This window comes from Carcharodon carcharias, chromosome 23 (genome assembly GCF_017639515.1).
Source record: "Carcharodon carcharias isolate sCarCar2 chromosome 23, sCarCar2.pri, whole genome shotgun sequence".
In the NCBI taxonomy this organism is placed as follows: Eukaryota; Metazoa; Chordata; class Chondrichthyes; order Lamniformes; family Lamnidae; genus Carcharodon; species Carcharodon carcharias.
In genome coordinates this window covers 28,192,289-28,214,594 of record NC_054489.1, presented here as the reverse complement: position 1 = coordinate 28,214,594, position 22,306 = coordinate 28,192,289, and positions in this window count along the sequence as shown.

Sequence of the window (22,306 nt, the reverse complement as noted above, 5' to 3'; positions counted from 1 at the left end):
TGCTGGTTGGAAGCCATTCACCCAGTTCCTGAGCCCATGGCAGGTGGGAAATCAGAGCATGGCTTCCCCCCAGTTTCCAGGGATTAGGATGAGGAGGCTTCTGATCCACCCTGTGACAGCCGCAATTCCATTTGTAGCTCTGGGGCTTGTTTCTCCCAGTATTGCACATTTAAGCACCAGCAGGGTAGGTAGATGATAGAATACCATCTTAATTACACACCATCCCTTCCACACCACTGAGATATGCTGCTAGGGCAAAATGGTTTATTGGGAGAAAGGTGCCTTCCGAAAAGAATGGGAGAGAAAAAGCAAGAAAAATGTTAAGCAAATCAAATGGGATAAAGTAAACTGTGAGACCCCTGAGAGATTCTGCTGCCTGTACTGTAATATTTACAATTCCAGGGCCAGTGATCACCACACATGTGCCCTGCTGCACATTGCATCCTATAAAGATGGCAGCCATGCATACAACTGCGCATGCGAGGCATTGGCAGCAAATTCTGCCATCATTTAAAGTCAGCAGTGCTTTAGGAGGTTAACATGAGGCTATAGAATAAAAGGTGTATTCAACTAGCAACAAAACTTTAGGTCTACAAGTAATAGTTATACAGCTGTCCCTCATTTAGCACACCCAATGTGTTCCCGAACCATTGCATGCTAAACAAAAACATGCGAAGTGAAAATCACTTTTCCATAAGAAAGCATATAATAAGGATGGGTTACTTTCCTGACCTGTAATTTTTATATTAAAAACCTTTATTACATACTCGTCTAATGTATTTTGAACATGGCTAAGCATGATTGTAGTTTTGCACCCCTAATAAAACTGCCTAGTCGAACAGATCGGGTGAATCCTTCACTAGGAGGAAGAGGAAGGACAATATAAAATAATATAAAAGCAAAAAACTGCAAATGCTGGAAATCCAAAACAAAAATAAAAATACCTGGAAAAACTCAGCAGGTCTGGCAGCATCTGCGGAGAGGAACACAGTTAACGTTTCAAGTCCGAATGACCCTTCAACAGAACTAAGTACAAATAGAAGAGAGGTGAAATATAAGCTGGTTTAAGGGTGGGTGGGACAGGTAGAGCTGGATAGAGGGCCAGTGATAAGTGGAGATAACCAGAAGATGTCACAGACAGAAGCACAAAGAGGTGTTGAAGGTGATGATATTATCTAAGGAATGTGATAATTAAGGTTAGAAAGCAGGACAAGCAAGGTACAGATAGCCCTAGTGGGTGTGGGGTGGGGTGAAGGAATCAAAAAAGCCTAAAAGGTAGAGATAAAATAATGGAAAGGAAATATATTTAAAAATAATGGAAATAGGTGGGAAAAGAAAAATCTATATAAATTATTGGAAAAAAAAGAGGGGGATCGGAAAGGGGGTGGGGATGGAGGAGAGAGTTCATGATCTAAAATTGTTGAACTCAATATTCAGTCCGGAAGGCTGTAAAGTGCCTAGTTAGAAGATGGGGTGCTGTTCCTCCAGTTTGCGTTGAGCTCCACTGGAACAATGCAGCAAGCCAAGGATGGACATGTGGACACTAGAGCAGGGTGGACTGTTGAAATGGCAAACAACAGGGAGTTTCGGGTAATGCTTGCGGACAGACCGAAGGTGTTCTGCAAAGCGGTCACCCAGTCTGCGTTTGGTCTCTTCAATGTAGAGGAAACCACATTGGGAGCAACGAATGCAGTAGACTAAATTGGGGGAAGTGCAAGTGAAATGCTGCTTCACTTGAAAGGAGTGTTTGGGCCCTTGGACATTGAGGAGGTGTTGCACCTTCTGCAGTTGCATGGGAAGGTGCCTTGGGAGGGGGTTGAGGTGTAGGGGGTGATGGAGGAGTGGACCAGGGTGTCCCTGAGGGAACGATCCCTGGGGAATGCCGCCGGGGGAGGTGAAGGCAAGATGTGTTTGGTGATAGCATCATGGTGGAGTTGGCAGAAATGGCGGAGGATGATCCTTTGAATGTGGAGGCTGGTTGGGTGATAAGTGAGGACAAAGGGGACCCTATCATGGTTCTGGAGGAAGAGGCAGGTGTGAGGGCAGATGCGCGGGAGATGGGCCGGACATGGTTGAGGGCCCTGTCTACCACCGTGGGTGGAAAACCCCGGTTAAGGAAGAAGGAAGACATGTCAGAGGAACTGTTTTTGAAAGTGGCATCATCAGAACAGGTGCGACAGAGGTGACGGAACTGAGAGAATGGGATGGAGTTCTTACAGGAAGCGGGGTGTGAAGAGCTGTGGTTGAGGTAGCTGTGGGAGTCGGTAGGCTTGTGATGGATATTATAATGGCTGCCTTGAACCTAACTGGCCAAAAAAAACCACTTTCTTCTATTATTGTTATTTGAAGCACTTCTGCAACTACTTACCAATGACTTCGACCATCTCACCAACCGAGTAAAATATTCTTCCCATCCACCCAGGTTTCAAAAGACATTTAAAAAAAAATAAAAATCTGCATGTGCCAGCTGGCTGCATGCATGTCCAATTCTTTAATTTTTTTTTTAAAAAACTTTTGTTGCCTGATTTGAACAGTTTGTTAAGGGAGTCTGGAACCAGTAACTGGTTCTGAAAGCATACCACTTTGAGTACTGACTTCAGTTTTTGTATTTTCAATTTTGCAATTTGTATTTTCAGCAAACTGAAGTCAGATCTCATATTTTCAACTACAGGTGAAGCACAATTGAAAGGTAAACACTGAATTATGCACTCATTTAGCCCTGGTGTGTTGCTGTAGATGATGTCAGAACTTGTGCAGTTACCAACACAGTTCTTGGTGCATGCACAGTAACTGTGCTAAAGCGAAAATGGATGCAGCACTATTTGCTTAAGATACCTACTTTTCAAACCTACTAAAATGAAAATGCATTATATCTGTACCATCCTTAATACATATATGATAGCTGCATCATTTGCATCTGCCTCATCAAAAAAACTCAATTTCCACTTGGGTCGCCGAAATATCATGATTGTTCAATGGCTGCACAAAATTCCAGACATTGAGATTCTCAAAAGAGTAAATATGTCAGGTACTGAGATAATAGTAATGGTACAGCTAAGGTTGGCTAGTCATCTAGATGAATGCCTGATACTAGAGTATTCAAGAAGGTATTCTACAGTGAGCTGAAGGTTGATAAATGCTCTCAAGCACATCAGTTCAAAAGATATAAGGATTGCCTGAAGACCAGTCTAACATAATATGGCATCTTAACTGACAAATGGAAGCATGATACTTGTGACAGGATAAAGTGGTAAAAGATGATTCACAATGTCATGACAAAGCTTGAAGCAAGTTTTAAGCAGCTAGGCAAAAAAAGAGAGCCTAAAGGAAATCAAGATTAGTCCACAGATGAATCTGACATCCAATGTTCTGTGTGGGGGAAAATATTCCTCACAAAAATTGGACTTTACAGTCATATGAGAACACACAACCTTTATTAAATTGGAAAGGAATTATAGACTGAAATAATTGACAATGATGGATAAACCATCATGATTTTTTTCCAACATTTTTATTCCTTGCCCATGATGGTAGGGTAAAGTGTTTTTGCTAGTAGCCTGGCTAATAGCTAATAAAATGCACACATGTTATTGTTTTATTCGATTGTCAGGCAGTATTCAGGGTTAGCTCCAATCCAGACACCATGATGTAAACATTTCCCTGCTCCCAGGACCATTTCCTTTTCTCAGTTTATACAGTTTCCATATGCATAGTCTTCAGTCATGAAGATGAAGCTAAACACATCTCAAAGAATGCGATAATCATGCTTTACAATTAAATTGCCAGAAAATATATCTGGATTAGAGAGATGAAACATAAATGCAAATATCCTTAGTATTGCAATTAGGTGAACCTGAAGAAAAAGTCACCTGGTCCATCAAACTCATCCCATTTGGCATTGTGCAACCCATTTGCATTATGAACATACCACTGGCTCCATCCCCACCAACATTCAAGTCATGCAGTCTCCAAGGAGAAGCTAAAAGACAGAAGGAAAAAAATCAGAGACCAATTCAGGAAACAGTCTGGGAAATTCTTCGCTGATCACTGTACAAACAAACCAGTTCCAGTGATTTATATGAACTTTCCCTCACTCAATGTCTATAACTTGGGATGTTCTTCACTCTCAACAATTCATCCAGCTGCCTGTCAAAGGACTGCAGTTACCAACCACCTTGTGGCACTAAGTTCTGTTGGATGAGCAACATTTTTCTTTTTACAGGCCTTCTCTGTCACTAAGTGCCATTTTAGATTCTAGACAATCATACTTTCATGTAAAGTATGTGTCAATCTTCTTTTCCTTGAGGGTGAAGCATGGTCAGAAATACTGTATATCATTTTCTGTTACAATGATAAGATTTGAAATCAGGGAGCAAGGTAGCCAGATGGAAGACTGGAGCTCCCTAGAAAGTCCTTCATTTCATGTTTCTCCAGGAAGGAGGTGATATGTCAACCATAGATTACCGGGAAGGAGGATAAGGAACAGTTCATGAAGTACATTCAGGATATAGGCACATGGGAACAGGAATTGGCCATTCAGCCTTCAAGCCACTTCCGCTATTCAACTGACATCCATATCTTAATTTGATTTTTACTTCGTTGTTCCATATCCCCTGACACCCTCACCCAATGCAAATCTATTGATCTCAGCCTTGAAAATTTCTATTGGCCCAGCATCTATAGAATTTTAGGGGAGAGACTTCCAGATTTCTGTTGATTCTTGTGTGAACAAGTGCTTCCTGAATTCACTCCAAAATGGCCTGGCTCTAATTTTAAGATTATACCTTCAGGCACTGGATTCACCTACCAGATCAAATAGTTTCTTTCTATCTACGCTGTTGGATCCATTTGTCATTTTTAAATACTTCAATTAGATCACCCCTTAACATTCTAAACTCAAAGGGTATGAACCAAGTTTATGTACAATTTAAACATAATTTCCTCCTCTTTTGTATTCAGTCCTTTTAGAGGCCAATATATCATTAAACATTTTGATTGTGTTGTGTACTCGTGCACCAGCTTTTTGTGACTTGCGCACATAATTACCTAATTCATTTCAATTTTCCATAGGTCCTCATCTCTCACCATTAAGAAAATATTCAGATTTATTTTCCTCAGATCCAAAGTCAATTTTCTCACACTTTCTCACTTTGAACTCCATCTGCCACAGATTTTCCTATTCATTTAATCTGTCTATGTCCCTTTGTAACTTCCTGCTGCCTGACAGTGCCTCCTAACTTAGCGTCATCTGCAAACTTCAAATATACAACTCCATTTCTTTATCCAAACCAATATTATATATGGTGAAAAGCTGAGGCCCCAGTACAGATTAAGCTAAATGAACACATCACAGCTGCAATGGATTGAAAAGGCTTTTAGTTGAAAAAAGTTACATTATCATTACAGAGTCAGCTTGGCTAAGGGACAGAACTTATTGTTTATAAGTCAGAAGGTTGTCGATTCAAGCCCGGGTTCAGGACTTTACTACGTAATCTGAACTGACACTGCATTACTGACAGAGTGTTATATCTTTGGAGATGCTCTCTTTTGGCTGAGATGCTAAACTGAGGCCTGTTCAGGTGGATGCATTTGAAGAAGAAAACAAGAGTTTCTCCAGTGCCCTGGACAACTTTCTTTCCACAGTTAAAAGTACCAAAATAATTTGACCTGCTATTTATCTCATTTATAGAATTGAACTGCATCAGGTTGACCGTCAAGTTTGTATACAAGATGTACAACATAGATATAACAAAAATACATACAACATTCATACAACAGTATTTACATCTCAAGAGTAATTAATTGGCTGCAAAACACTTTGGGTATCTTAAAAAATACAAAAAGGATGATATAAATGTCCTTGCTCTGTCGTTCATATAATTTCCTCTTCCGTATTTGTCTGACAAGTTATAATGGGTTATAATAGTCATAATGGGTTGAATTTTCTGCTCTGGCAACCAAGCGCAGTGACAGGCACGGACCTGGACCAGGTCGTCCACTTTTCACTTCATTAAATATGCATGAATGAGCAGGATGTTGTATCTTGTGGCAGAGCAGGCTGGGATTCATTCACCCCACCGATATCCCATCGGCTCATACTTCTGGGCGCCATCTTTAAAACGGCACCCACTCACACATTTACTTTCTGCAGCCCAGGTCTGGTCATGGCAAACACCGGGATGACCCTGAAAACAGACAACAGCTGTGCCCCAAAGCTCAGCATCAAGGCACTGGCGGCACTCCTCCAGGCAGCTGAGAACTGGTGGGAGATCCTTTATGTCCATGGTGGGAGCCAGAGGGCCACCTTCCTCACCACCAAGGCTTAGGAGCAGGTCACCAGGGTGGTCAGCACCTGTGCTCCTCAGAAGAGATCCACTATCCAGTGCAGGAAGAGGACAAATGATCTTATCTGTGTTGCCAGGGTAAGTCAAAGTTTACCTCAATCTCAACTCACACTCTTATAAGGGCCTCAGGCCTTCGCAGGGTTACAGTCCACAGGGATCTCACACACTACCAATACAAGGGACATCACCAGTGATTCTCTCACACATACTTTTACATCTCCATCTCTTGTCACACCCTGCACAAGTCGTGTCTTCAGCCCTTACATAGGTCCACTCAGCACACACAGAAGGCTGGCATGCTTATCATGTGCTTTGGCACCATCCTTTTCACAGTCTTTGCTTCTGTCTTTATGCAGGAAAAGATTGCCCACAATAGGGAGAGATCGCAGACAGGAGGGGGATGCCAGAGCTCAGACCACTCAGCCACTTTGGAGGAGCAGGCAGCAGAGCTGGCTGGTGAGGACAGGGGCTGTTCCTGAGCCAAAGGCAAGATCGATATCTCCCAAAAAGCCAGTGAGGCCCTATCCACTAGTCTTCACCCACCTGCCGAAACTGTAAGTGCTCTTTAATGTAGTTGACTATCCAGCCAATCACTAATTATCTTTCTCTCTATTACAGCCATCAGCGAGAAAAGGATGAGGCACACTGTCAACCAGCCCATCGGCCATACACCACCTTGGATGAGGATCCTGAAGAATCACTAGATGTAGAGCCAGCACTGTATTCACCTGCTCCCTCCACCAACGCAGAGGCACACAGCTCAGTGGGGCCAAGTTTTAGAGCAGGCTTGGGGTCACCATATCCGGTGAGCACCGCACAGATTTGGTTCCACAGCAGGTAAAGCAGTGACAGCCATGGTCATCAACACTCGGAGGACAGCTGGAAGCCAGACTCCTGCTGAGTCCGAGCCCAATGACGAGCCTCTGGAATTGGCCCCCAGAAAGATGTTGGAGCTCCAAAGACTGGCAGGGGCACAGTAGGCAGGGCTGTCAGAGGCTGTCACCAGATTAAAGCAGAGGATGGAGGAGCCCATCCACGTTCACTCTGATGTTGTGGCACCGCCATGCCAGCACACTGAGGTCACCATTGGAAAGGTGGCAACCTCCATGGAGACCTTGGTCCAGAAGTTTGTGACGGATATGTGTTTGGACCTGCACACTGTCGCTATAGTGGGATTCATCAGTGGCTAGGCGAGAGGGGGGCGGGACACTTCAATCTCCCTCCAGGAGCCCCTTCTCATCAAGGAGTCAGGGAGGGGCTCCCGGGCACCCACAAGAAGGAGGAGTATCAACAGGACACCCCAGGCCAATCCACCCAGGACTCTCCTGGGCTGTCCAGCCACTCGAAATCACCTCTGCCTGTGATCCCCAGCAACTCCAGCTGCTCAGGCCAAGGAGGGTACACCTGACCCTGAGCTGGAGACCCAAAGCAGACCAGGATCTCTAGGCCTCAGCCCTCCAGAGGACACTTGTCAATGTCATCACAGACAATAGAGCACCGCAGTCTGCAGGCTGCCTCCACCTCTGCTGTGGATGTCGGGGAAGCACCTATACATAGCAGCAGGATAGGAAAAGTTAAGAAATATTGAGAGATCAAAGGTGGCACTGGTATTCACTCACTGTGCACTTTGCACTTTTGGAAATATATTTTGCTTCTCTGAAATTTTCATCAGTGAATGGCTCTTCTATCTGATGCAATGCTCCAAGGTCATACAAGTGTAACAGAGGCTCCCCCCACCCCATCTCACTTTCCTCCCATCATGTGCCTCAGGTCTACAGTGTCTCACGTAGTCTCAGTTCAGTGAGTCGCCTTTCTGCCCACAGCAGTGACATGAGCGAAGCCTCTTGCTCTATCAAGATGGTGGTTGGGCAATGCATCTCTTGGACTTGCATCAGAGGATCATATCATGTGACCTCATGAGCCTGGATTTTGCAATTTGATTGCTTCTCCTGATGTTGCTGAAGTCTGGTCTATGTGGACATTATAGGTTTTAATGGCAACCTGCATTGGAGTCAATCTAACATGGTTCATCATTAAATGGCCTCCATGTAGTGTCTGTCAGGCTTGAGTGTGAGCTACATTTCAAATGATAGTTGGGGATCTTTGTGACCATGTATACAGCTAGATGTCACATTCCCAATAACAGTTGTCATTTGCCACCTGAATGATGCAGAGCTATGGACCTCCCTAGCACTTGGTGACTCCTGAAATGTCTGCTATACGGCAATGACTACGCAAGATCAGAGGTGCGTTTCTAGGCTCATGATGCCAGACTATTAAATGGGAGTATTCCACCCTGGACCTGAAGGTCTGGCATGGCTTGACATAATCCCTGAGCTAGCTCTTCGATGGGCAATAGGCTTGGTTATCTGATTGTGACAATGCCATCAGTGTACCAAATTTTCTTGTGCCTATCTGAAACTGCCAGAATGAATTTATGGAGGCCTCAATGGGATCAGAGCAAAGCTCCACTACATCTGATGAGCGCTCTTTAGTATCAACCAAGTTACTAACTAATGCCTAAATGCAGGTGTCGACATTTTCTGGGCACAGGTGCCAAGGCAATCCCGGATGGGAACTTGGGAAGCTCCATACAAAGGCTGGGTCATGAGTGCTTGTCGATGATCAGATGATGCTGCTGTTGAAGCTCTCTCTGTGCACAAAAAGGTAGCCTGACTCACGGGCTCATATCCATGACTGAGAACAACAGATCACTGCATCCTAAAGAATGATCTCATGCTGGGGATTCAGTATGAGGATGAGCCCAGAACATTATTCTTGCATGAGGGATGGCCTGTGGAGAGATACTGCAGTCTGGATTCAGATCAGATCTCAGGTGAGAACCAGTGATAGATGATCATCCTCCTTGAGGCATCTTGCAATGCTCTAGGCATACTATCATGAGTGCACTGGGGTTTGCAGTCCTGCTCCTGCTTCTTGAAGGCTGCCATAGGCAGTGAAATGTTGGTGCAATGCTGGAAAAGACTGCGCCGTGTCTACTTTCTTCACAGTGTGTGCTGGGTGCCATTCTTATCCCATAACTAAATGGCGACATGCTCCAGAGGCTGCCTAGCCTTCCAAGAATGAGGTCTTTGTCACACAAGATTGTGATTAGTATTTCTGACATTGACGTCCTTCATTGAGAATAGCAAAGAAGGTGTTAATGCTGAGCCTTCATGGAGATCACAGGTGAAAGGGGCTCATATGAGCTATTTGTCTTTATCATCCTGGAGCCTTGTGGCTATAAGGATACCATGGGCACGTCTGCCATGTCTGGCCTATGTTATGGCCTCATCCTCTGGGGCCTCACCATTCTCGCCCTCATTCTACTCAACCCTCTCGAGATCCTTCTTATTGGAGGAGACGTGCAGCTCCTTCATCTCTCCAGCTGGCAACTCATCCCCCCCTTTGGAGTGCCAGGTTGTATAGACCACAGAAAACCATGATGATGTGGGCTATCCTCTAGGGACGGTATTGGAGAGTGCCGCCTGACTAGTCCAGACATTGGAAATGCATCTTCAGCATGCCAATTGTCTGCTCAATCAAGAAGCATGTCCTTGTAGCACTCTATGACCACTGAATGGCGTCATTAGCCACGTCTTTTGGGAGCAGCCTTTATCACCGATGAGCCAACCCTGGATGCGCTGAGGGTCCTCAAATATCTGTGGCACCTACGAGTGACTCAAGATTTAAGAATCATGTGAGCTCCCAGGGTATTTTGCACAGATCTGCATGATCTGCTTTTGGTGGTTGCAGATCAGGTGATTGTTGAAAGAGTGGAAGCCTTTTCTATTGAGGAATTGTTGCGGCTACTTCCAGAGAGCTCTTAAAGCCACATGAATGCAGTCGATAACACCCTGCACCTGTGGAAAGCTAGAGATTGTGGCAAATCCCACCACACTGGCAGCCTGGCTGGCTTCATATAGGGAGAACTGGATGTAATTGTGAGCCTTACTGAATAGAGCAGAGGATTGTGATATTTCACAGAGGTCCCCAGTAGAGCCTTAGAACAAGCCACTCGCAAAAAAGTTGAGTGCAGCCATCACCTTTTGAGCCACCAGCAACGGATGGCTTCCCAGGCCATGCAGTGTCAGGTCCTCCTGAAGAATGTAGCAGATGTGAGCCACCAGAGCCCTTCACAAGTGAAGTTGGCTGTACCACTGTCCGTCACTCATCTGCAAGTATGTGAGGTGTCTTCGGTACACCTTGGATTGCGCCAAATGCCTCTGTGGAAGTGGTCTCTCCGCCTCAGCTTCTGGGTCTTCATGGGGCCCCGCTGGTCCATGGTCGTCAGGCCAGGCAATTCTCTTTGCCCCGACTGATAGCGATGGGCCCTTCTTCTCCTCCTCCACAATTCTATGAGAGCCATGAAAAGACAGCATTGCCTGCTGCTTGCATTCCTGCACTCCTGCTCATCTCTGCGGGAAAAGTGAACAATGAAATGATTGACTTAACTCTGCAATGATCACCTTCCATTGCCAAGCTAAGGAGTCATTGTGAAGCCCTTGGGCTGCCCTCATTCCAGGCGGTCCATCTCCAGATCCTCCCTTGCAGCTGTCGCACAATCTTAAGGATCACTAGAAGCTGAATCCCACTTACACCCATCCCCATTGTCTCCCTCCCCCAAACCCAAAATGCCCCAGGCATGATGGCACTTTCACAAAGGGGGTTGGATCTGGATGAATACAGCCAGGTGCTATGAGCCTCAGTCACGGCACTGTCAGGCTGCCATCTTTGGTGTGGACGAGAGCCCAAACTTGCACTAATGTAGTGACTGTAATCCTTTAGGTGTGTACTTTCAGCTGTGATGTGTAGAGATCTTTGAAGCTTTTTGCATATGCACTTTAGCCGTTGTTCCTGTGCAGTTGGATCCTTGTGACCTTTGTGCATTCCTCTGAGAGGGACAAATGGTCATTCAAATGCAATCAATATTTGACCCCAATCTGCAATGGGTTCTTGCAAGAATGTGCACCAAGAGCCCAAATCCATCAGTTGGCATTTGAGTCTTCCCAACATGTCTCAGCTGAGTCTTGCTCTCCATGTCCTGAAGTGGAAATTATTAGGGTGCTTTTTCAATTGCCCAAAAGTGCAGTATTCCCACAGGCCCTTCACCCCTCCCCTGGTGATTTTTTTCCAAGGTTATTTTTCAGCTGCGTTTTCCATTGGCTGGTGCTGCTCTGGTTCTATAATGAAACCACTTCCAACTGCCCCTGTGACCATCCAAGCCTGTCCTGTCATCTTGGAAGACCATCATGTGCAAGTTTCCCTCCCTCCGATCACTCTCCTGCTTACCCCTCTACCCTGGAGTCCATTGAGGTTTTTGTGGATATCCCTGTCCACCCCCCTGACCATTTTCTGTTGATGTCCTGATGCCCCATGTCAATCTGACCCCGCCCCATCTTGAGGCCCTATGCACAATGACCTACTGTGACCCCTGCCCATGAGAACATCGAATGCCCTCCTCTTAGTTACCAGTTCCCAACTTACAGGCTGCAAATGCCTCTCCTAACTGTGACTGTGCCATCTGCAGCCCAATACTAAGCCACCAACCCTTGGGGGCCGAGACGTGTGAGGGACTGACCATTCCCTGCACACCATAGTGTGCACGACCAACATCTAGGGATTAAATATGATGCACCACGTAATTATTTGTTTGACCATGACAACACAAAAGTAAAAGCTTCAAAATCATGAATATGAGTAATGTACAGAGAAAACAATAAGTGCTGCAAATATTCAACAGGTCAGTCAGCATCTGAAAGGAAAAGGATTAGAAACCTACCAGGTGGGACCCTTCATCAGGGCATCATCAACTTCTTAGTGAAGCAGGATGATTTTAAACAGAAATTATCTGTTCTTATTTAAAAGTATCAGGTGTCCTCCTGCAATATTGCTTGTGAATTGAAAATAAGTGTGTTGTTTTTTTTAAAGTTTCTCCATCAGCTATGACCTTCAGAGCAGGAACAAGGCAAGAGTTTGGCTTGTCATTTGCAGCTAAAATAAACAAGGCTAGGCCTCAAGTATAAAATAGGAAGTTCTGGAAACACTCAGCAGTTCTGGCAGCATTTGCAGAGAGGGGAACAAGAGTTAACATTACAGGTCGATGACCTGATGAAAGCACTTTTCATTTTTATTTCAGCTTGCCAGAATTGTAGTCTTTTGTTTTAGTAATAGGACTTGAGACTGGAATGGGTGGTGTCATGAAAGTATAATAATTCTCATAATATTATTGTGTTTTATTGTAAAAGTAGGTTAATATTGAGGTTTGAATGGTTTCTCCCTTTGTGTGTGTGAAGGATTTAATTGAACTGGAGATAGCTGGTCTGGAGGCTTTGACTCATCAAAAGAGGCTCGGTTTGAAATGCTAAATATGTGAACATGGCTGAAGTCTTAGAATGTAAGGTGAGGACAATTTGCATCTTTAAATGAATCAGGGCAGTTTGACTTTCAAAGAGATGATGTTTATATTTAGCCAGAGAAGCTAGGCCAAGCAGTGTGTTTATTTTTCCAAAAGGTTACTGACAATATTAGCACCATGAGAAGATTTAAATTATGAGAAAGGTAAAGTTCCAAAGACATATGGGAACAATGGAATTTACATTAAAAGGGAGAAACATGTAAAAGGAAAATGAAGTTGTGTGTCAGGGAAGGCATTGTAAGATCTAACAGAAGTGTGCGAAGCCTCCAGTATTTGTGCATTAAGCCTGTTGTATACAGAAACCGAAGCTGGAAAAAGCCACTTTGAATTCTACTGTCCACAGTATTGCATTGACTTACCTGGATCTTTTTAAAACCTTTTTTTTTAAAGTTGCCTTAATGGGGGTGTAACTGGCAGCCTGATTAACTAGGGGTTTTAGGAGTTATTATAGTAGTAATTTGTAGACATTTGTATGTGCTTGAAATCTTTTCTTTTGTTAATAAGGGTTTAATTTAGTTTTTAAAAAAATCTCTGAAGTCTTGGTGGACCTATCACTTCTGAATTCAGGGCACGCACCTCAAAAGAAATACAAATTGCAAAACAGTTGTGATAGCATGATCAAGTTTCCCTCACAGATTCGATCCGCCTGGCACACATCATCTGCCAAGTCATAACAGCAGGGAGCAGAACCTAGATAAGACATAGATGAGCATGACTGGTGTGCCTGTGACAAAGGGTGTTCAAAGGTGAAGGTAGAGGCAGAGTTGGAGCAGAGCCTCGGAGCTGAATATAAGGTGGTCCCAGAGGGGAGTACTGGTGAATGTGGGAGAATGCTCTTTAAAATGCCTGGCCTGTGGAGACCCATTTCACTCTGCTGCAGGTAGTACTATTGCTGAAACCCCCACTATCAACAACCTGGGGCTTGCCATAAGAAACTGATCTGGACCAGCCACATAAATACTCTAGCTATGAGCAAGTCAGAGGCTGGGAAATTCTGCGGCGAGTAACTTATCTCCTGACTCCCCAAATCCTGTCCACCATCTACAAAGCACAATTCATGAGCTTGATGGAATAGTCTCCACATGCCTGGATGAGTACAGCTCCAACAACATTCAAGAAACTCAACACCATCCAGAACAAAGCAGCCTACTTGATTGACACCCTATCCATCACCTTCAATGTTCATTCCTTCCACCAACAATGCACAGTGGCTGCAGTGTGTACCATCTACAAGATGCACTGTGGCAACTCACCAAGGCTCCTTCAACAGCACCTTCCAAACCCACAACGTGTACCACCTAGAAGGAGAAGGACAGCAGATGCACGTGAACATCACCACCTGCAAGTTCCTGTCCAAGCCACACACCATCCTGATTTGGAATTCTATCACCGTTCCTTCATTGTCACTATGTCAAAATCCTGGAACTCCCTCCCTAACAGCACTGTGAGGGTACTTACATGGACTGCAGTGGTTTAAGAAGGCAGCTAACCACCACCTTCTCAAGGTCAAATAGGGGTGGGTAATAAATGCTGGCCTAGCCACTAATGCTCACATCTCTTGAATGAATGAAAAAGGTAATCAGTCTGCCATTTTGTTCCTAGGAACATATGGTAATTTATTCACCAGGTCATCTGAGAGACTAAACGTTTTATTGTACCAATGTTTTGTCTTCAGGATGAACTATAGGAGGGGCCCATGTTCTGCTTTATTTTGCTCTATCATCTCATTAGAAAGTGTCTTGCAGAGATTTTTAAGGCTCACCTATAAACTAGAATTTGTGCAGGCTAGCTGCTGGAACTTTATACGTTGATATTAAATGCTATAACAAGTTAATTTGCCAGTAAAAGGGACAATTGGACTTTCCATTACAAAGGCAACAGCTGTATTGTCACAGAATTGCAAATGAAAACAAGACACAATCTTCCTCCTTCCCTCAGGGGGGAATCAAAAATATTTCTTATTTGTTTAATTGAATTCTACAAAAGGTGAGGAATGGAAGAGCAGCATTTTTCCCCGTGATTGTCAGTGCTGCTGTAAGGTGCAAATAAATCAATTATCTCAGGCTCTGCACAAAGAAGCCATTAACTGAGGCATGCCTGTTGGCCAAGTGTGTGCGGGGATGTAAAGGTCCAGGGAAGGGATAGAAGCAACACCGAATAAAAATATGTGTGAGTAATAGAAAGTAAGTAGAAAAGTAAATAACATAATCGGGATAGGAAGACAATTGAGAATGAAAATTTAAGTTAGACAACAGACTGAACAGAATGAGTAATTCAGTCCTTTCAAGAGATGTTTAAAACATTGATGACACGTGTTGAGTTTTTAGACCAGCTCTGTCCCCCAGAACAGAATCTGACTGTCTGAAAAGATCAGGGTTGAAATAATGCTTGGTGATCTGACCATACAATCAAACTCCTTCAAATTATCACTCCCTGACATGAAGATAACATAGGAAATATACAAAAAGGAGAGAGAAAAAGAAGGGAAAGACAAGGGAAAGGATGGTAAGAAAGAGAAGAATTGAAGGTTCCGTTAAATTCATTTGGGATTAAAAGCACATCTCCTGGAGCCCATGTAACAGATGCTGTCTTTTTTGCTTTTAACCAGATTTATTTTCTTGGTGTGAATTGACAAGTTAGTATCCTAACTCTCCCAGGGTAGCATCCAACTGCATTTGAAACATGCATGAAGCCCTCACATTTAGGATTTGTTTATTGTTGACAGCCTGTGAACAACGTTGCGATTGGTGACAAATTGTGCGACTACATTTTTTTGCTAAAAGACGGAGGATTGGAACACAACATTCCCCATCAGAAAAGCAGATGGATCCTATGGGATATTGTTTATAAGTGCCCAGTGCAAAATGAACTGGACCTACTGCTGACAACTACATCAAATGATTTGAATAGGCTGTCAAATTGTCTTTGAGGAAGATAGATCTGAATTGAAAATGAATGCATACCAAAATGATTTGAATTTGCCTTTAAACAAATTATTTCAACAATAACTCCATTTCATGTAAACTAGAAGGTTCACTAAAGGCTGTCTTTCAATGGTTTATTTACTGAATATGAGCTCAGTTCCAGACTAGGCCATTCGCCTTTCAATTCGTTAATGATTCCAGGAGGATATATCGTAGGTTAAAAAAAAGAATAAAGGTCCCACAAAAGGAACCAGTGATAGAGTTCACGGCTCACAGTACTGTACTGAGTTAATTTGTTGAACACAATGATTGCCCTATTATTTCTATCTGCAGGGGTTCTTGGCGATTGCAATGGCCTGCCTGTCAAGGGAGGTGGTGCTAGAAATGATCTTAGACTAGCCCAGGATTACATACTACCAGCATTACCGTCAATAGGCTGTAAATATACACTTGTATAATATATAATAATTCTTTCATCCTCCCTAAACATTTCAAAAGTCTAACAAGAAGGCTTAGAAATTCAATGACATATCGTGCCTTTTCTTGGGCACCAAGCTGCCTTCCAAGCCTCCAAAGGTTGTGTAGGAAGCACATGCTCCTTATGAGCCAATGATGCACTGTCCATCATGTCAGTAAAGGCCAAAAAGAGCAGTGGGCAATGTCCAGGCATCAAACAGCCATTAGAGCCTTTGCATGTGCAAATAATGCCTTGAGGCACCCACTGCAAGACTGGTTTTCTCTGAGGCCACTGGCTCCGGCTAATTTCAGGGAAACCTGATCTACAGACAGTCCAATAGGTAGTCCTTAAAGGGACCTTCTCTTAAGGCGCAACAAATTAAGTAGGATTTTAAAATGTACAAAGCAGCTCCTCCTGGATACAGGCCTCTTCACTTCTGCCCTCGCTCCCTCCACTACCAGCCCCTATTCACACTGCTATCACCCCCTCATGGATGATCTGCAATCACTGCCGCTGCCACCAACTGCTCACCTCTGGCTAGCGTTCCTACTCCTACCTGCCCAGACCACTAGTACCTCTGACCTGGTCACCTCCTCCCAACCCATTCACCTCCCTTCCCAGTCACTTCCTTTGGGCACTCACTTGAGGGTCACCATGGCCCAACAATCAATTTTGGTTTGATGACGTGTAGCCTGTTACTCTGTAAAGTTGGCCAGCTTGATGGAATGAGGCCAGTATTGGGTGCACCTCAACCCTCACCATTTCAGCATGGGTTTAGATACCAGAAGGATTCTTGAGAGGATGGTAAAAGGGATCAAAACTATACCAGATTATAGATCTCTCAGTCAGATAAGCATCAAGAGTTGTTTATTATTCACTTTATTATTACGTTTAGAGAATATATCATAGAAGTTTTAAAAAAAGATAAAGGGATTGAAAATTGAAAATTTTCTAGACAGGCTATTAGAGATGTTTGATGATTGGTCATGAAGCCTGTAGGTAAAAATTAGGTCAGGTTAGAACAAGATTAGGCTTTTTAGCCTCTTGAGTTTGTTCCACCATTTTAGGAGATGATGGATGATCTGCAACCTAGCTCCATATACATCTGCCTTTGCCCCCTGTCCCTTAACACTCTGATTAATAAAAATCTATCAACCTCAGTTTTAAAATTAACAATCGAACTGGCATCAACTGCCATTGCAGAATGAAGTTCCAAACATCCACAATCTTTGTATGTAGAACAATTTCCTACTTTAACTTCTGAAAGGTCAGACAGTAATTTTGAGACTCTGCCCCCAGTCCTAGACTCCCCAGACAGTGGAAATAGTTTCTGTTTACCCTAAGTGTTCCGTTTAATTGAAAACCTTAATCAAATCACTTTGTAATCTTGTAAATTCCAGGAAATACAATGCTTTGTGTAATTTCTCTTCATGATTTAAATCTTGGAATCCATAAATAATTCTAGTAAATCTAAAGCCAATATATCCTTCCTAAGGTGTGGTGCCAGAACTGCTCACACTAGTGATCTGTCCAGAGTTTTGTAAAGCTGAAGCAAGACTCCTAACCCTTTGTATTCTAATTCTCTAGATAGAAAGATGAGCATTCCATTAGCACTTTGATCAGTAAAGACATGAAGTTTCTTATTTTTCAGAGAATTATCACCTCGCCTAAACTGGCAATACTTATGGTGAATATTGAGCACTAGCAGTGCTTTAAAAGGCAACTTGACAAATTCCTGAAAGAAGGCATTTCCAGTTACTGAGGATAACTTTGTGACTTCCTTCAGGTGTTCGAGAGGAATTCCCCTGAGATTTCTTGAACGGGCTCTATCCTTTTCCCCTGTTTTTGTATCAACCAGAAGGTGGTGGGTTAATTTTCATAAAGAGTCCACATTGGGCTGACGGCAAGTGGAGTGATTGCACTGCCTGCCCGGTGCCACTAGCAAGTTTTCTGAGTTATTTTCATGGACATTGGCAAATATAGGGTGTGCAGGAAATTCAGAAGCTCCTCTACAGATTGGAACTGAAAAGTAGGCGTTCAGGGGCGGGGATGGGGGTGCTGAGAGACCAGCAGCAGGGAAAGATATTTCTCGAGCCAAGAGGATCATTCTGTCACACGAAAATCAGTGCACAAGCTAATGGTGAGCCCAAAAAAGGAATGCAGACAGTAAAGGCTTTATTAAAAAAGAATGATGTCATTAACCTGACACTGCTAAATTATCATTCTACCCCCTCCAGAATGGCCTGGCTCTGTGTGAATTTTCTTGGGAAGGAAGCTGAGGACTCAACCCCCTATTCCTCCGTGCACGCTTATGCCGTGTCTAATAGCAGCGGATTTGGATAAGGTGAGGGAGAAGACATATGAGTACCATTCCAGTCAAACAGGGAACTATAATAATTGCCAAAGAGTACACAAACCTACTAGACCTCCAGCCTGGAGGGTTGCTGTGGGTTTGTGATCAAACTAATGTTTTCTTGAGAAAACACGACACCTAGGATCCTATCTTGTGAAGACAGAAAATGGTATAGTGCAAAGAAACAAGAGTGCACTCATTTCTACAGAGTTGACTAGTTCTTCAGTGGACCTGGAAGTTGGCCTGGATGGTGAACTGACAATTCTCATTCTGGCCCACAGAGTTCAAGAGAATGCATGGAGAGCTCAAATTCTCAAGGTCCTGCAAGAACGCTGAGAACATGGTCGGGTAGACTGGTGAAATCACCATGGTAGTTGTCTCAGTGAATCAGAAATGGAGGCCTGGATTTTTGCTGAGTTGGGTTTTCTCGGGAGCTCTTTAAAAATGGCAGGCAGGTACTGATTCTGGGATTCCTGATCCCATTCCCGGGCTGTCTGGTTTTCAGGAGAACCTTTAAAGAGTGCAGTCTGGTTCCTGTCAAAAGCCCGAATCCAGCATTCCTGACCTAGCCAGCTCCATTGCAGAGATAAGCATGTACTATTCCTCTACAATTTTTTGGAGTTGGGCCAGGTTTTTAAAGAGTCGTGGTTCATGGCCCCTCAGAGGAGTTGTAAACTCTAGTCTGCATGAGAGGACCTTTTAAAAGGTTAATTCAAACTTCTTCCTCATGCCCCCTATGCCAAGCTTTACCCCTCCATCCACTCCCCATGGCCCCTCATGACCCCTATGCCAAGCTATGGTACTTCCATGCCCATTGATCCACTGTACACTCTCTAGCACCAATGAACCCTATAGCGTATATTGGGATATAAAAAACAAAAGCTTTGAAAACAAGTAATTCGATCATAACTGTCTCAGATGTTGTAAAAAAAAGCCTCCACTACAATCTAATACAAGTGTCAATCATCCAGGTCCTTCAACCTATCAATAACAAAAATCACAAGCCTTGAAACCACTTACCTGTGTAAGCAAACATTGTGAAACTGATAGCAAAGATCAGAGCATCTGAGCTGTCAATCAAACAATGTTTCCTTTGGAGGGCAACTGTGACAACAAACGTAATGGATGCCTGGGAACAATGTTTGTTTACACAAGTTAAGTAGTTTCAAGGGCTTGTGGTTTGTGGCATTTATACATTAAATGGCCTGGATGATTGATACTTTTATTAGCTTGCAGTGAAGATTTTTTTTAACATAGGAGAAAGTTATGCATGGATTAATTTATTCAAAGCTTTTTTTTTACACATCCCACTATACACTATAGGGTTAAATGGTTCTAGAAAATGTACAGTGGGTCAATGTCACCACTTGGCATAGGGGACATGAGGGGCCATGGGTGTTGGGTGGAAGGGCAGATCTTGGCATAGGAGACATGTCGGGGCATAAGGGGTGGTTGGGGACATGAGGACTGTTTAGGGGGTGAGGATGTGTGAGGGGTGAGGGCTGGAGGGCCTTTGTGTTTGCATTTTAACTGGGACAAAGTCCCACTGCACAGTGGCAGACCTTTTAAACAGCCTGCCTCTGCACCCGGCAGACCCTTTGGTTACCTCCAAACTTCTTCCCAGGTCGGCTGTCCTACTTCTGCCCCCTACCAATGAAGATCCCGCTTTTGCGGGCATTTTCTCCAGAGGTGGGCAGGCGATTGTACAGTATTGGTCTCCTTGTTTAAGGAAATCTGTAAATGCATTAGAAGCAGTTCAGAGAAGGTTTACTAGATTAATACCTGGAATGGGTGGGTCCTCTTATGAGGAAAGGCTGGAAAGGCTAGGTTTGTATACATGGAGTTTAGAAGAGTAAGAGGTGATTTGATTGAAACACATAAGATCATGAGGGGGCTTGACAGGGTGAATGTAGAAAGGATATTTCCTCTTGTGGGAGAATCTAGAACTTGGGCTCACTGCTTCAAAATAAGGGATCGCCCATTTAGGACAGAGATTAGGAAAATTTTTTCTCTCAGAGGGTTGTAAGACTTTCGAATTCTGGTGGCTGAGGCAGAGGCCCTGAATATCTTTAAGGCAGAATTAGATAGATTTTTGATAAGCAAGAGGGTGAAAGATTACCGGGGGTAGGCAGGAGTATGAGGTTAAAATCCGAATAGCTGTGATCTTATTGAATGGCGAAGCAGGCTTGAGGGGCCAAGTGGCCTACTCCTGCTCCTAATTCGTATGTTTGCATGTTGGTATGTAATTTCCTGTACTCCATCTGCCTGGAGGATGAAAATCCAGACAGAAGTCAGAGACTTGGGGAGGGAGGGGGTGGGGTGGGGGGGGGAGATGTAGTATAAAAGGTTAATGTAAGTATGTAAATTAGACATTTCACAGCAGCTTGGGGAACATCACATAACTATCAAGGTCAGGTTCTCCCTTGCAGCCTTGTGGCAAGGATGAAGTCTCATTTTAGATGTAATTATTCTTTATTATGTTTTGAATAAAGTTGATGCTAAATCCTACCTCAGAAGACTCCAACAATAGTCATTAACAACACCTTGAACACAAGAACATTAAACCTGCCACCCCATTTCTCAATATGAAGAGGACAGCAGGGAGCTGAAAATCCACCCTTCATGTTTACAGCAGATGGGTGAACAGTGTGTGTGGCTGCACTTAATGGGTAGGTTTGATGGTCTTATCTTGCCTTTCTTTTTTATATGCTCAGAAGTTGCTTACTCAAGCTGCTAATCAATGTTGGGTTCATAATGAACACTGATTTGAAGTCAATCCCGAGATGTTCAATTTAACTAAGCCAATTCAGATTGCAGGTTTAACATTAATTTGTGGCAGTTTTGCGCTGTTGACTTTTCTCTAGTGAGTATTCCCAGATTCATTTCACTTCAGAATCCTAAGAGAACAGAGAGAACAGACTTTCAGTTAGTCTCAACTGCACTTAACCTCAAATATCAGAGAAAGAAATGGTGGGCAGCCAACTAAGCAACTCAGTTCCCTTGTTCATTCGCTATTAATTTACAAAGCAAGGCAGCATTAGAGTATGCCAAGTTGTACAGCCTGCACTAAACAAAGTTCACTTTCTTTCAACCATGGATTGGATTCATTTTGGGAAAATATATACCATTGCAAAAATGAAGATTTATCTGTGAACATCCAAACACACTAACTTGTAGGCAAGTTAACACATGACAATACGGTCTTTAGGAACAAAAGTCTTGGCTCTCAATTTGGATCCTGTTTGTCTGTCTTATTGCTGAATCCTCATTCCTATTATTGTCAGCATTTGGTGTCACATTATTTCATTTGATGCTTTCCAATCACCCATTTCCTCAAATGGAAACGTCATTAGTGAACTCATTTTACGCTGCAATCTTACTTACACATTTTTCATCCATTTTTCTATTTGTCATTTAAAAAAAAATTGACAATTAGTTTTATTTTTGCTTGTGAAAGATATTTTTTTCAAATGCCTAGTGCTGGGCAGTACCACTGGCAAAGCTACATATTTTAAGAACCTGTTGATGCTGGGTGAAAAATCCTTACAATCTTGTAAGGATCATCTTTATAATCAGATCTCCTTCTAATTTGAATAAAATTCCTTGCCAGTATATTACAGAGAACAATTTGGTAGTACAGAACTTGAGAATTGCTGAAAAAAGACACATGTTTTCAAAGTCTTTTTTCTTGCACCCATCACGGCAATTTGTAAGGATACCAGATGTAAAGAGAACAACAATTTATACTTCATGAGAAGACAGTGTTGATTAGTTGGCAAGTGGATTCTGATTGATAGAGGCATTATCACG